The 15,030-nt window shown below is 37.3% G+C and overlaps 1 long non-coding RNA gene across 7 annotated transcripts in view; it reads right to left on the bottom strand.

The window, feature by feature from the left end:
- Nucleotides 1–13,381, bottom strand: part of LOC129657496 (uncharacterized) — a 402,704-nt gene extending 389,323 nt beyond the window's left edge. For 6 of the 7 annotated variants that reach the window (XR_008716772.1, XR_008716768.1, XR_008716769.1 and 3 more), the window contains exon 1: nt 12,485–13,381. This is a non-coding gene — a long non-coding RNA (uncharacterized LOC129657496). Of the gene's footprint in view, nt 1–7,199; nt 8,645–9,857; nt 9,900–12,484 lie in introns of those variants that run through there. The other variant, XR_008716771.1, reaches the window with a different exon arrangement.
- Between the last annotated feature and the right edge of the window lie 1,649 nt (nt 13,382–15,030).

Genomic DNA, 15,030 nt, shown 5'->3' with positions numbered 1-15,030 from the left:
GACTGTTCGTGACTGCAGGGTCTATACAGTCCATGGAATTCTAGGCCAGAATCCTGGAGTGGGTAGCCTTTCCCTTCTCCAGGGGATCTTCCCAATCCAGGGATCGAACCCAGGTCTCCAGAATTGCAGGCAGATTCTTTACCAGCTGAGCCACCAGGGAAGCCCTTTATTCATTAGGATGATAGTAACTGGTTACATGAAGACAAAGGCCTAGACCAAGCAACCTATTTATAGCCTTCATAGCCTTAAACTCATAGAGCCATGCTCTATGATTATGTGTAAAAACTTGCAATTTCAAACAACTGGGGTCTTAGGAAGTTAAGTGGCAAAATTGCTGTTCTCATTCATCTGCTTTCTGCACCCATGGCAGCTTTAAGAACGATGCTATCTTTCGTTGACTTGAGTGTTAGCTGCATCAGCCTCCACTGCAATAACATGATGCCTAAAAGAAGCTTTATCCTCCACTCCAGTCAAGCCAGCCTCCTGTAGTACAAGAACGCTCCATAATCAGGCATGCAATTCAGTTCTGCCTGAAAGCTAAAGTCGCTCAGTCCTGTTCGAGTCTTTGTGACCCTATGGACTATATAGTCCATGGAATTCTCCAGGCCAGAATACTGGAGTGGGTGTTGCTTACACAATGCTTATTCATGTCCTATTCAGGCTGTAAATCACACCTCCCCAGTATTAGTTTCCTATTACTACTGAAACACAGACTTAGTGGTTTAAAACACCACACATTTATTATCTACAGTTTTTTAGGTTAAATGCTCTGCATGGGTCTTTGTACCAAATGGCATAACAAGGCTATATTTCTCTATGGAGGCTCCAGAGAAGATCTACTTCCTTGCCAAGAGGCTGCCTACGTTCCTTGGCTCATGGCTTCTCTTTCACCTCTAAAGCTGGTCACTGACTCTTCTTCCATATTCATATAACCCTCTAGCTGTAGCCAGGAAAGTGTTTCCATTTTAAGGACCCATGTGATTAGATCAGGTCCACCTGGATGGCTGAAGATAATCTCCCCATCTCAAGGTTTCAAGATCTCTGTTCTTAACCACCTTTTCCAGATCCCTTTTGCCACTGTATTAGGGTTCTCCAGAGAATCAGACCTACTGGTATGTTCCTGTGTGCACATGCATGCACACACACACACACACAGATTCATCTTAAAGAATCAGGAACTGGGTCACAGGATTGTGAGGAATGGCAAATCTGAAATCTGCAGGATAGGCCAGCAGGCTGGGAACCAGGGTAAGAACTGAAGTTATACTTTGAACCCAAAAGCATTGTGAAGGCAGAATTCCATCTTCCTTAGAGGAAAACCTTCCATCATTTTGTCTTTTAAGACCTCAAATGATTATAAGGCCAACTAACTTACAAAAGTTAATCTACTTTACTCAAAGTCTACTTATTTAAATGTTAATCTCATCTAAAAATGAAAAAAAAAAATACAGTAACATTTAGACTGACTAAATATCTCGGTGCCCTGGCCTAGTTAAGTTGATACATAAAATTAATGATCACAGCCCTGTAGGTGACATATTCATAGGTTCCAGGAATTAGAGCAAAGACATCTTTTTGGGGAGGGAGTATTATCTTGTCTGTCATCTCCTCTATGAAACTTCCCATAACCATTCCAGCCCTCGCTAATAAAACTGTACCTGGCACTACTGGATTCTATAATCTCAAGTATTTAGCAAGTCATTAATTACTGCCTTTTTCAAATCAGATTGCTTTCAATGTGGTGGGGCAACTATAAAATTTCTGGAAGACTTTCTGCTTTATGTGTCCAGTGACTTCTCATCCTTTCCCTTTCATGTTCAGAGTGCTCAAAACACAGTAATCAGCATATCTCTCAGATAATTCTTTAAAACCAAAAAATACATATTTCAGCTTTGAAGACATTTTATATTATCTTTTTTAAAAAACTCAAATTGAGTACCAGACAAGTCAAATGAAAATCTAAGGTGACATGGAGCAAGATACAAGTTTAGAATCTTTACAAAACCCATCAGTATTCTTCCTATTACCTCAAGTTAAGTGCTTATAAATAATAACCATACAATTTAGTTAGAAAATAGGCAAGGACATTGTACATGGGTATATATTTCCCATGATTTACCAGTATGAACACATATCATTTCATAACCAGGTTCATCTACCATTACAAAAAATGTTTTTAACAGTGAATATAAAGAATATTCTAAAAACCCAGGTATACTGTGATTCAGTATTACGGTTACTATTCTTATTGTTATATACTATGATTTAAATTTTTATTGTTATATACTATGATTTTTGACATATGTTAAATTCAAAGTAGTTTGCAGAAATGAAGTCTTCCTTATTCCTTGCAAATATTTTAATTGTGCTTGCTTGCATGTGTGCCCAGTAAAAAAAAAAAAAAAAACTTGCTGACTACCAGGTCCATGGAGGACACTTTAGTCCCTGGTACAGTTCACTCACTGATGTTTGACTGGCATTAAGAATTTTCTGGGTCAATATTTAAATAACACTGAAGATAATCAGTGATTCTTCAAGAATTTATAGATGGGATAAAAGAGGTAAAAGAAGTAAACACACACACACTTTCTAATTACTTACATTGAAAAAATGATATATTATTTTCTAAGTGATCTGCAAAATAGGGATTCTTAAGATGATCTCATTTGACTTAAAGATATAGATCCCCCCATTCAATTAAATAGTGATAAAGTTTTCATACAAACAGTTTGGATTTAAAATTGTATAATATATGTAAGTAATACTCATGTTTGCTATATGAATTTTATTTATTTCTCTGAAATTCACATATTGAAGCCCTAATCCTCATGTGATTACATCTGGAGATAGGATATTAATTAAGGTAAAATGAGTTCATAAGGGTGAGGACTGTAGATTTATAAGAGGAAGAGAGAAATTTCACTCTCTTTCTGCCATCTGAACACATAGCCATTTTAAGTCAAAAAGAGAGCTCTCTTCAGAAACCAAATCCTGTTCAAGCCTTAATTTTGGATTTCCAGCCTCCAGAACTGTGAAAAAAAAATACTTTTCCTGTTTTTTAAGTCATTCAGTCTATGATATATTGTTAGAGCAGCCTAAGCCAACAAATACAACTTTTAATTTATGAAATGGTTCAATGGTAATATAATACAATTAACCACAACAATTTAGTACAGATAACTCTCTTAAGCAGGAAATAAAGAAAGCTCCAATCAACAAAATAATAGGTCTTGTTGAAGGACAAATAAAAAAATAAATCTGCACGCAAAAAAATACCTAGACATTCACCCTAAACTTTTCAAAAACATTAACTCAAAATGAGTTAGAGACCTAAAACAAAAACTATAAAACTTCTAGGAGACAATAATGATGAAAATCTAGGTGATCTCTGGTTTGGCAATGACTTGTTAGAAAACAACTCAAAAAGCATGATCTGTGAAAGTAAATTTTGTTAAATTTGATTGCATTATCACTAAAAAGTTCTGATATGAAAAATACACTATTAAAGAATGAAACAACAAGCCACAGACTGCAAAACAAATACTTGCAAAACTCATATCTCATTGACTACATTCAAATATGCAAAAAGCCTTAAAAATCAACAATAAGGAAACAAACAACCGAAATGAAGTGTGCATAAAATATCTAAACAGATACCTGACCAAAGAAATTAGATGACAAATAAGCATATGAAAAGATGTAAACATGTGTCCCCCATCCTGAACCCCCCTCCCACCTCCCTCCCCATCCCATCCCTCAGGGTTGTCCCAGTGCACTGGCCCTGAGAGCCCTGTCTCATGCATCAAACCTGGACTGGCGATCTATTTCACATATGGTAATATACATATTTCAATGCTATTCTCTCAAATCATCCCACTCTCGCCTTCTCCTACAGAGTCCAAAAGTCTGTTCTTTACATCTGTGTCTCTTATGCTGTCTCTTATATAGGGTCATCATTACCATTTTTCTAAATTCCATATATATGTGTCATTATACTGTATCAGTGCTTTTCTTTCTGGCTTACTTCACTCCGCATAATAGGCTCCAGTTTCATCCACCTCATTAGAACTAATTCAAATGCATTCATTTTAATAGCTGAGTAAGATTCATGTGAATGTATGGCAAAAACCATTACAATATTGTAAAGTAATTAGCCTCCAATTAAAATAAATAAATTAATTTACAAAAAAGAAGTAAAATATTATTATTAGAAAATTTCAAATTATAATAAAACTATATACTATTCGAATGGCTAAAATTAAAAAAAAAAAAAACCTCAACAAATGCTGATGATGATATAGAGTAACAGAACTCTTACTCATTGCTGCTGCTGCTTCTGCTAAGTCGCTTCAGTCGTGTCCAACTCTGTGCGACCCCATCGACAGCAGCCCACCAGGCTCCCCCATCCCTGCTAGTGGCATGCAAAATAGTATTGCACCTTCTGAGGACAGTTTGGCAGTTTCTTACAAAGCCAAACAGTCTTAACTATATCACCCAGCATATGCATTCCTTGATATTTATCCAAACAAACTGAAACCTTATGTCCACACAAAAACCTGCAAATATTTTCAGAAACTTGATTGATAATTACCAAAACTTGGAAGCAACTAAGATATCCTTCAACAGGTAAATAAACAAACTGTTGTAAATCCAAACAATGGAATATTACTCAGTGCTAAAAGAAGAAATGAGGTATTCATTAAGCCACAAAAAAGAAATGGAGAAATATTAAATGTATGTATGTATGTGTATGTGTGTGTGTGTGTGTGTGTATGTATACATGAAAGAAGCCAGCATGACAAGGCTGTATGTTGTCAACTATATAATATTCTAGAAAAGACAGAACTATAGAGGATATAGAGGACTGCAAGGAGATCCAACCAGTCCATTCTGAAGGAGATCAGCCCTGGGATTTCTTTGGAAGGACTGATGCTAAAGCTGAAACTCCTATACTTTGGCCACCTCATGCGAAGAATTGACTCACTGGAAAAGTCTCTGATGCTGGGAGAGATTGGGGGCAGGAGGAGAAGGAGGGACAACAGAGGATGAGATGGCTGGATGGCATCACCGACTCGATGGACATGAGTCTGAGTGAACTCCGGGAATTGGTGATGGACAGGGAGGCCTGGCGTGCTGCGATTCATGAGGTCGCAAAGAATGGGACACGACTGAGAGACTGAACTGAACTGAATAGAGACATTTAAAAGAATAAGAACTGAAGTGGTTTGAGGGTGACGAATAGGTAGAGCAAAGGGTTTTTTTTAGGGCAGAGAAACTATTGAATATGATGTTGTAATGGTATGTGATTGTGTAATGCTGGATTCATGGCATTATGCATTTGTCAAAACCAAAGAGAACAGTGCAACACTAAGAGTGAACCCTAATGTAAACCATGAACTTTAATAATAATATATTGACATTCATTCATCAACTATAACAAGTGTACCACATCTAAGAAAGATGTAAATAATAAATGAGGGAGAGGGAATATATAGGAACTCTATTTTCTGTTTAATTTCATGTAAACCTAAAACTAAATAACAAAGTATGTTGACTTTTAATAAATAGGCAAATCAAGACATAATCTATGGCAAATAAAATATTTAATTTTATAATAAAATATCAAACATAGGTAGCAGATATTTCTTTTACACATTTGCATACATTACTAGAAAACACAGTTCTATGACATATCAGCTTATAGACCTAAATGAATAATAATCATGGGGATAGAGAAGAAACACAACTATAGATCTATGAGTAAAGTCTCTAAAAACAAACATGTTTATACTTAAACTCCTTCACAGATTGAAAATTGACTATATTTTAATTCCTAAGAGTAGTGTAAAACTAGAATGACTAGAATTATAATGTTTAGATTCTTAACATAAAAAAAAGAATCTGTATCTTTAGTGATGAACAACACTGGAGTGCATTCTGTAAAAGGTTTTCATTAATTCAAATTGTTCTCTACAGAGGCTATGGGACACTCTGGCATCTGTCTTACAACATCTTAACACTGGGAAGAAGTAGTCTTTGTTTTTGCAAAGGTGGGTCAGAAGGAGAAAAGTTTTCCAAGCTTCTTGGTCATAAGTAACTGCAAATTTGTAAGTGTCACGTACCATCTCAGGAGGAGATGGGGCAAGTGATATTAGAATGTTCTAAATTTTGTGACTGCTACTTGCTCATTATTTTTTAATATAATAACAGTTATTGATCCTTCAATTGATTGCTGACTGATTCATTCATCCAGAAAACAACACTGGAGTTTCTATCATCCATTCTAGATACTAGTAGTAAAGCAATGATTAAAGTGTACCAGATCCTGGCTCTCAAAAGATGGAAATAAACCTTTGGTTCTTTCAATTAAAACCTGTGCATGCATGTATGTATCACTCAAGAATGATCATGCCATTGTCTTCTGGCATCTGCTATTGGTGAAATAACTCCTTTCAGTCTAACCAACTAATTAATTCTTCAAAGTAATCTATTATTTTCTCTGGTGACTTCTTTATTTTCATCTCCCAGATTCTGTAGCTTCATTGTGACACATATAAATGTCGATTTGCTTTTATTTATCTTTCGTATGCTTGGTATGCTCCTTCAATCTGGAAAACTTTATGCCATTGCCTCTTGAAATACTGATGTACCTACACCCTCTCTGTTTTCAAATGTCCTATGAGAACAGTATACTTCAATTGCTCTTTCATTTTTTCTGATTTCTTTTCTTTTGCATGCTGTATTTCCCAAATATTTCTTACAACTTACTTATCCTCCCTGAGTATTGACTTGGTTTGACTCAACCATAATTAAATATTTATTTCTAAAAATTCATTTTATTTTCAGAGTATATGCTTCAATTTTTAATAAATCTGTTCAAATAAAAAAAAGTAAATCTGTTCAACTTCCATATTTCCTTAAACAGTAAGCAAAGAAAAATGTAAAAAAAAATATGGGAGAAGAATTTGTCATATTTAAGAACAAAAGAGAAGACAGTGTGAAAAGGAAAGAATGGTATAAAATGAAGTCGTAAAGGGTAGGCAATAAATAACCAGATCTTGCTGGGTTATCTAGGCCATTTTAAGGAGTTTGGGTTTCATTCTAAGGGTGAAAGCAAGTGTTCTAAACTGGGACATAAGATGACTTCATTTATGTTAAGAAACATGTCTTCAATGAAAATAGGAAAAGGATGAAGGGAAAAGTGACAAACAGTATTTTAGAAATTTAGAAAAGACAGTGTAATGGTTTCAATTTCATCCCTACAGTGAGAATGCAGAATAGTAAGAAATGATCTTTAATGTGTTATATGTCGGTCAATGCTCACAGCCTTATGTACAGTATTACTTTTATCTTCACAATAGCGTTATTATCAGTCTACTTTTGCAGATGTGCAGAGGCTGCATCATACTAGATTACTTTCTAAATTCGCAAAGATGTCATATAGGGCAAACAGTTTTTGATTAAAGTCTCTTAGTCCAGTCATTGTATGAGAGAGAGAAATAATGAACAACAAACACGATATATTCAGATTATGACATGTGTTGTGAAGGTAACGTTGTTGTTCACTTGCTAAGTCATATCCAACTCTTGATGATTCCATGAACTGCAGAACATCAGGCTTCCTCTGTTCTCCACTATCTTCTGGAGTTTCCTCAAATTCATGTTCACTGAGTCAATGATGCTATCTAGCCATCTTATCCTCTACCACTCCCTTCTCCTTTTGCCTTCAATATTTCCCAGCATCAGGGGCTTTTCCAAAGAATCGGCTTTTTGCATCAGGTGACCAAAGTGTTGGAGCTTCAGCTTCAGCATCAATCCTTCCAATGCATGTTCAGTGTTGATATCCTTTAGGATTGACGGGTTTGATCTCTGTGTAGTACAAGGGACTCTCAAGAGTCTTCTCCAGCACCACAATTCAAAAACATTAGTCTTCAGTGCTCAGCCTCCCTTATGGTCCAACTCTCATATCCATACATAATTATTGGGAAAAAAAAACAAACAAATAGCTTTAACTATACAGACCTTTGTTGGCAAAGAGATGTCTCGGATTTTTTTTTTTTTTTTTTTAATATACTGTCTTGGTTTGTCATAGCTTTCCTTCCAAGAGCTAGTACCTTCTAATTAAATGGTTGCAGTTGCCATTCACAGTCATTTGGAGCACAAGAAAATAAATTTTGCTATTGTTTCCACTTTTCCCTCTTCTATTTGCCATGAATTGATGGAACCAGATGCCATGATCTTAGTTTTTTGAATGTTGAATTTTAAGCCAGTCAGCTTTTTCACTTTCCTCTTTCACCCTCATTAAGAGGCTCTTTAGTTCATCTTCACTTTATGCTATTAGAGTGGTATCATTTGTATATCTGAAGTTGTTGATATTTCTCCCGGCAATCTTGGTTCCAGCTTGTGATTTATTCAGTCCTGCATTTTGCATGATGCGCTCTGCATATAAGTGAAATAAGCAGAGTGATAATATATAGCCTTGTTATACTCATTTTCCAGTTTTGAACCAGTCAGTTGTTTCATGTCAGATTCTATACCTGTTGCTTCTTGACCTGTAGGTTTTTCAGGAGACATGTGAGGTGGTCTGGTATTTCCATCTCTTTATGAATTTGCCAGAGTTTGTTGTGATCCACACCCTTGATAACTGATAGAGACCAGTTTGAAATGATCATTTAGCAGACTTTGAATTTGAGAATAGGTTAAAAAAAAGCATAATTAATCTGGTAGGAGGATTTCTATAAAGATTAAAAATTGAAATTAAAAAGAGAACCCCCAGCATAATACTCAGTATGACAAGTTTTAGGTCCAAATAAGAGCCACTCTTTTGATGTGTTTACATCTCTCCACATCTGCAGTGAGCAACACCTTAGCCCCACTATCAATCTCATGTCATATTACTGTGTCTATTAGTGACATATCCCTTTAAAAGAAAAGCTTCCCCCAACCCCTTGACTCTGGGTATAGTATGAGGGGGTTGACTGTTAGAAGAGTAAGGGCACTGATAAAAGATACCCAGATTCCAATCTATAGATATGCATGGTAAACATTTTCTGGAAAGATAATAGCAGAAAGCTATTGAGAATAAATGACAGGTATCTGCCTTATGGAAGGAGAGCAGGGAAAATAGATCTGAGAATGAGGCCTTGGCTTCTAACTATATTTCTTGATGCATAAATGGCCCTCGCAAAATTCACTTCTGTCTTAAAAGTGCGTCACTATTTTAGAAGTTGTCCATCTGTTTTTATGTGCATTGGAAAAATCAACATGCTTTTAAGAAAAATTATTATTATGTTTAAATTACATAATTTAAAATTTTCTCTTGGCAGTCTTTGCCTTTGGGAATTCAACAGCATTAGGAAGAGGCAGAGTTAGTAATGACAATTGTGGCCTGATATATATCTCAATGTGTTTTACTTTTTAAAACTTTTTAGTTTATATTGCAATGTAACTGATTAACAATGTTGAGATAGATTCAGGTGGATAGCAAAGAGACTTGGCCATACATATACATGTATCCATTCTCCCCAAAACTCCTCTCTCAGTATATTTTAAATTTTGGAAAAGTTACACAATTATAGAAGTAATATATGAATATATCGACACAGGTATACACACACACACACACTCTGTATGTTTCTGCCTAGCAATCTTTTATCGACTTATACCAGTCAAACTGTTTATTTCCTGGCATAGTCTCCTTAAAATTTTAAAGAAACTAAAAAATAAAACTCCACTTGATCTAACAGATGACAGAACTGAGAAAAACAGTTCGTGTGCTTGACTGCTGTGACCGCAATTATTTTCATTTAGTGATAAAGTACAAGTCTATATCTGAGAATACCTTATTCAATACTCACCAGCTATAGAAGCGTAGACAATGTTCTCTGTCATGAATAGCTCTGCAGAAAGAAAACTGTCTGGATAACGGGAATGGTGGCATTGCCATGAACTAAAGCCCTGGCACTCTGCCCAGAACGCTATGTGCATTTAAAACCTGCACTTATTCTTTTCCATATGCAAGATGAGGAATAATAAGAAATTCAGCCATGCAGTATCAATAGCTCATATTACAGAGTCAGAATGCCTGTTTCAAATCCCCTGAGTCCTTCTTGTTAGTCAGATGTGCTTGGGTGAGTGACAGAGTCACACAAACACTCAGCTGCCTCCTCAGCAAATGGCTTGAATAACTGACCCCCTCTTTCCATACAAGAGATGCTGCAAGGATTAAGTGAAGATAACTTGAATGTTCCATCATTATGTGATCAATAGTAACGATTTTCAAAGCACTTTCTTAGTATAAGACATGCTCAGGCCCAGTCACTTAGTTGTGTCTGACTCTTTATGACCCCATGGACTGTAGCCAACCAGACTCCAGTGTCCATGGGATTTTCCAAGCAAGAACACTGGAGTGGGTTGCCATTTCCTTCTCCAAGAATAAGACATAGAATAAGTAATTAAATTATCACTGTATTAAAGGAATTACTGCTAATTAATATGGGTACCAGACCCTTGAGTAAAACTGTTTATTGGGTTACAGCATCCCCTGGAGAAGGGAAAGGCTGCCGACTCCAGTATTCTGGCCTGGAGAATTCCCTGGAATATCGATGGGGTTGCAAAGAGTCGGACATGACTGAGCGACTTACACTTTCACTACCCAATATATATGACTATTTTAGTGATATTTGATTTTCTTTCAATCTAGGACCTCACAAACACATACTGGAAGAAACTACACTGTTTACTACAAAGTATTAACTCAAACATAAACACATATTTAACAAGATGCAAGTAGTATTTAATTCGGCAATTATATTGATTTTCTATTTTCTCTTTCTTGAGTTAACAGGACTAAATTTTAGCCAGAAATCTCTTAGTATCTCTCTCTTCTGGTTTCATTTATATCACTATCTTTCATTGTTGAATCCTATAATGCCCAGAATAACTCTCCTGTGTATTCAATGTAGTATTAGAACTTTCAATACAAATTTCTGGGATTCTTTCATCTCTCCTGCCTCAATAACTGCTCTATACAGAACTGGGATTTTAAAAGATTTCTCTATCCTTTAACATTTTCTCTTTAAAATTCTGGCTAAAGATGCTTATCCCTTATTACACAGGCTACAACCCAGGAAATGACTAGTCCCTTTATTTGCAAGATATTGCAGTTCTGTACAATAGCTCTTGATCAGAATTCAAGATTCTATAATCTTGACCCTGTGTCATTGTGAGAATGGAAGGGATTTTTATTACCAGCTGCTTTTAGCCAAGAGCAAAACTGTTTTCAGGGTGAGAATGTGAACATTGACATCCTGGGAAATGATGAATTGAAATGGACAGGGATGAGCAAATTTAAATCAGATGACCATTATTTCTACTAATGTGGGCAAGAATCCCCTAGAAGAAATGGAGTAGTCCTCATAGTCAACAAGAGTCCTAAATGCAGTACTTGGTTGCTATCTCAAAAACAACAGAATGATTTCAGTTCATTTCCAAGGCAGACCATACATCACAGTAAACGAAGTCTATGCCCCAACCACTGATGCTGAAAAAAGCTGAAGTTGACCAGTTCTATGAAGACCTACAAGACCTTCTAGAACTAACACACACACAAAAAAATGTCCTTTCATCATAGGATACTGGAATGCAAAAGTAGGAAGAGATACCTTGTGTAACAGGCAAGTTTGGCCTTGGGGTACAACTGGAAGCAGGGCAAAACCTAATAGAGTTTTGTCAAGAGAACATACTGATGAAAGAAAGCACTCTTTTCCAACAACCCAAGAGATGATTCTACCCATGGAAATCATCAGATGGTCAATACCAAAATCAGATTGATTATATCCTTTGCAGCCAAAGATGGAAAAGCTCTTTACAGTCAGCAAAAACAAGATCCAGAGCTCACTGTGGTCAGATCATGACCTGCTTATTGCAAAATTCAGGCTTAAATTGTGGAAAGTAGGGAAAACCACTAGGCATCAGGTGTGACCTAAATAAAATCCCTTATGGATATATGTGGGAGTGACAAATAGATTCAAGGGATCAGATCTGGTAGACAGTGCCTGAAGAATTATAGACAGAGTATCTTAACATTGTATAGGAGGCAGTGACCATAACCATCCCAAAGGAAAAAAAAAATAATGTAAGAAGGCTAACTGGTTGTCTAAGGAGGTTTTATAAACATCTGAAGAAAGAAGAGAAGTGGAAAACAAGGGAGAAAGGGAATTATATGCCCAACTGAATGCAGAGTACCAAAGAATAGCAAAGAGAGATAAGAAGGCCTTCTTAAATGAACAATGCAAAGATGTAGAGGAAAACATTAGAACAGAAAAGACTAGAGATCTCTTCAATAAAATTGGAGATATCAGCAGAAGACTTCATGCAAGGATGGGCACAATAAAGGACAGAAACACCAAGGACTAACAGATGCAGAAGTGATAAGGAAAAGGTAGCAAGAATACACAGGTGAACTACATACAAAAGGTCTTACCTGGATAAGCCTGATGCTGTGGCCACTCACCTAGAGCCAGATATCCTGGAGTGTGAAGTCAAGTGGGCCTTAAGAAGCATTACTATGGAAAAAGTTAGTGGAGGTGATGGAATCCCAGCTGAGCTATTTCAAATCCTAAAAGGTGATGCTGTTAAACTGCTGCACTCAATATGTGAGTAAATTTGGAAAACTCAGCAGTTGCCATGGGACTAGAAAAGGTCAGGTAAGAAGGGAAGAAAAGTGATCAGGTTGGGACATGTGCCCCTGGGAGGGGATTCAGGGGAAAAGGGAGATTACATGGATGAGGATCCTGGCTGGGGAGTGAGTGATTCAAGCCACACATTGGGTGCCCCAATCAGGGAATCCGACAAAAGGAATTCAAACCCCTTGGCTGGTTGGAGGACCAGTGGGACTAGCAGCAGGGCTATGGGAAGTCTGGAACCTACTTCAGTGCAAATGCTTGTTTGAACCCAAAACAGGAGGGAGGGAGTGAAGAGGCAGGATTGAAATTGTGTAGCCCACAACCACCCTCATGGTATCCCAACCTGAGCCAAGCAAAGAGTCCAGCACTGTTTGCTCCACAATGGAGCGACAGCTGCCTTGACTGAGGAAACAGCTTAGTTGTGAGACATTACGGTCACTCAAACCCTAAGCAGCATATGAAAAGGCAATTACATAAGTGGCTATCAGAAGCACTCCATATTTCTGACAGTGACCTGACTGCCACACCCTGTACCCTGACCTAAACCAAATGATGTTTCCAGCCTCTCTCGCTCTAGCCCTGATCCTCTTTGGGGCTGAGGGTCTTCTGCTGGGAGCGGGAAGAGATGCACTTAAAAAGAACCAATGCACCTTGGACCCAACCCTCAGATTTTCTGCTCTAATACTTCAGACCTGACCCTGCCCCACACCTCCAGCTGTAGCCCCTCTTCCTCCAGCCCTATCTCCTATCCTGTCCCACACCTCCAGCTGTAGCCCCTCTTCCTCCAGCCCTATCTCCTATCCTGCCCCACACCTCCAGCTGTAGCCCCTCTTCCTCCAGCCCTATCTCCTATCCTGTCCCACACCTCCAGCTGTAGCCCCTCTTCCTCCAGCCCTATCTCCTATCCTGTCCCACACCTCCAGCTGTAGCCCCTCTTCCTCCAGCCCTATCTCCTACCAAGGTAATAGCTGCCAGCACATTATGAGTAAAAGACATGACTTGTGCTCTCATCACATTCAGCTCTCCCACCAAAGCCACTAGGCACACACAGACTGTATAGGGATGTGCCTATGTATGAACACCAGTTTGAGACTGCCACAGGTAATTGCTTGACCTAATTTAATAAAGACAGAGAAAGATAAGCAAAATGAGAAGACAGGAACTTGTCTCAATTGAAAGACCTAGAGTTCAGTTCAGTTCAGTCACTCAGTCGTGTCTGACTCTTTGTGACCCCATGAACTGCAGCATGCCAGGCCTCCCTGTCCATCACCAACTCCCAGAGTCCATCCAAACCCATTTCCATTCAGTTGGTGACGCCATCCAACCATCTCATCCTCTGTCATCCCCTTCTCCTCCTGCCCTCAATCTTGCACAGCATCAAGAAAATCTCTTAAAAAAACAGTTAATGAAACAGAAACAGATTGAACACCATGAGCATTTTTACAAGAAACTAGAAAACATAAAAAAAGAATCAGGCATAACTGAAATAACACACATGAGAAGGAATCAATAGCAGCCTAAACAATATAGAAGAATGCATAACTGATCTCAAAGACAGAATAATGGAAATTGGGCAACTGGAACAGTAAAAAGAAAAATTTCAAACAAATGAAAATGGTTTACAATTATCTTTTCCAATAACAGCAAGCATACCAACATTTGCCTTATAGAGGTCTCAGAAGGAGAAGAGAAAAACAAAGAGGAAGAGGTCAAAAATGTATTTAAAGAAATTATGACTAAAAACTTCCCTAGCCTGAGGAGGGAAACAGATATCCAAGTACAGGAAGCATAGAGGGTCCTAAACAAGACGACCCCAAACAGACCCACACCAAGACATATCATAATTAAAAAGGCAAAAGTTAAACATAAAGAGTGAATTGTCAAAGAAACACAAGAAAAACAAATACTCAGATACAATAGAACCTCCATGAGGCTATCAGCTTATTTTTATGCAGAAACTTTTCAGGTCAGAAGTCAGTGACAAAATATATTTATATTTTCTCCTAGTTGGAAGATTGTATTTCTGTTTTATTTATGGTTTCCTTTACTATGCAAAAGTTTTTAAGTTTAATTAGGTCCCATTGGTTTATATTTGTTTTTCATTTCCATTACTCTGGGAGATGGATCCAAAAAAAAAAAAATTATTGCTGTGATTTATGTCAGAGTGTTCCTCTTATGCTTTTCCCTGAAAGTTTCAGAGTACATGGTCTTATGTTTAAGTCTTTAATTCATTTTGAGTTTATTTTTGTATATGGTGTTAGCGAACGTTCTAATTTCATTCTTTTACAAGAAACTGTCCAGTTTCCCCAGTACTTATTGAAGCGACTGTCTGTCTTTCATTGCA

Source organism: Bubalus kerabau, chromosome 7 (genome assembly GCF_029407905.1).
Source record: "Bubalus kerabau isolate K-KA32 ecotype Philippines breed swamp buffalo chromosome 7, PCC_UOA_SB_1v2, whole genome shotgun sequence".
Taxonomy (NCBI): domain Eukaryota; kingdom Metazoa; phylum Chordata; class Mammalia; order Artiodactyla; family Bovidae; genus Bubalus; species Bubalus kerabau.
This window is presented reverse-complemented; position numbering and strand designations above follow the sequence as displayed.